The sequence below is a fragment of the Ascaphus truei genome, chromosome 7 (assembly GCF_040206685.1).
Source record: "Ascaphus truei isolate aAscTru1 chromosome 7, aAscTru1.hap1, whole genome shotgun sequence".
In the NCBI taxonomy this organism is placed as follows: Eukaryota; Metazoa; Chordata; class Amphibia; order Anura; family Ascaphidae; genus Ascaphus; species Ascaphus truei.
The window spans coordinates 36336076-36337412 of NC_134489.1; positions in this window are offsets into that span (position 1 = coordinate 36336076).

The window sequence follows — 1337 nt, forward strand, 5'->3', positions numbered from 1 at the left end:
AATAAAATATTTAGGAGGGGCACTGAAAAGGGAAAATGTGTAAAGCATTAGCACCACATAAGCATAATATATCCAAATAAAACAACTTAGCCAAGATGGAAACCAATGCACAAGTCACAAGCTGTATATTGTTTTATGTAACACTTAAAAGAGGTGTGCACAGGGAATGACGTATAACAGCTGTTTGTAAATAACAATAAAAACACGGAAAAGAAAGAATTTACAAAAAAAGGAAATGTATGTCCTGTAGAAACGAAAGTAAGTGTTTGTACACCAGAGGGCTCAGTGCGTTATCTGATACCTCCTCACAGAAGCAGTCACCCGGGGAATCTTGCAGTCGGTATAAAGATATGTATGTTAGCCCAGGGGTGTTTAAACTGGTGGGCGCGTCCCCCTGAGGGTGTGTGAGAACTGTTTGGGGGGTCGCGGTGGTTGCAGAGGTCCCACGCTCTTCCCCAAAGCATTTAAATGAAATGCCGGGGGGTGCGCAAGGTCTCTGTAACTCACCTACTGTCTCTCCGACGACCTGGGGTGACGCATGACCCCACAGCGTCACGCCGGATACCAGGTACAGGGGGTGCAGGGCTAAAAGTTTGCGCACCCCAGTGTTAGCCAACCATCTAATACTAAATGGTGCAACTGCGTATTACTGTACATTTCAACACACCGTAAATAAAATATGACATATATAATTACTTCAGTATTAGGTGAAACCTTTTTAATTTGGATTGACCATTGTTAGCCCAAATAAAAAAGGTATCTTCTAATACTGAAGTACTCATTTACTCTGCACTATCGCAACTGGACTAACACGGCTATTTCCACTTAATTCATGATTTAAACATGACAAACATATGACATCTTTTTACAAGTGACTATCCTATGTAACCTTGTACCTTGCCCATAGTGCAGCCAGGTCTACCTTTGATTTTGCGTCTCAGATGGACTCTTACCCTTAGCAGGGCAGCCTGTTCCCACGGTAAGGCTTTCTCTTCTTGAGAGAGGTATAGGACTACCAGATTCAGATGTTTTATTGGCAGGAGCCAGAGATATACCTTTGGTTCTCCACTCTCCAAATTACTATATGAATATACTTGTAGCCAGGTCCCCTCTGGCTCCCCGGACCTCCGTTCTCCCCTCCCTTACCTCCGACACAGTGACAGCAGCTGAGGGGGCGATTGAGTCGCCGGTGGCTCCTGGTGGGATCTGCAAAAGGCGGGATCCTGGCCATGTATTCTGCACTCGCGCATGCGCGGAGGCTCGCGCATGCACAGAAGCGACACGGCGGCCATGTTGGGATTGGCAATAGGCTCGCGCATGCGCAGAACAGCCGAGGC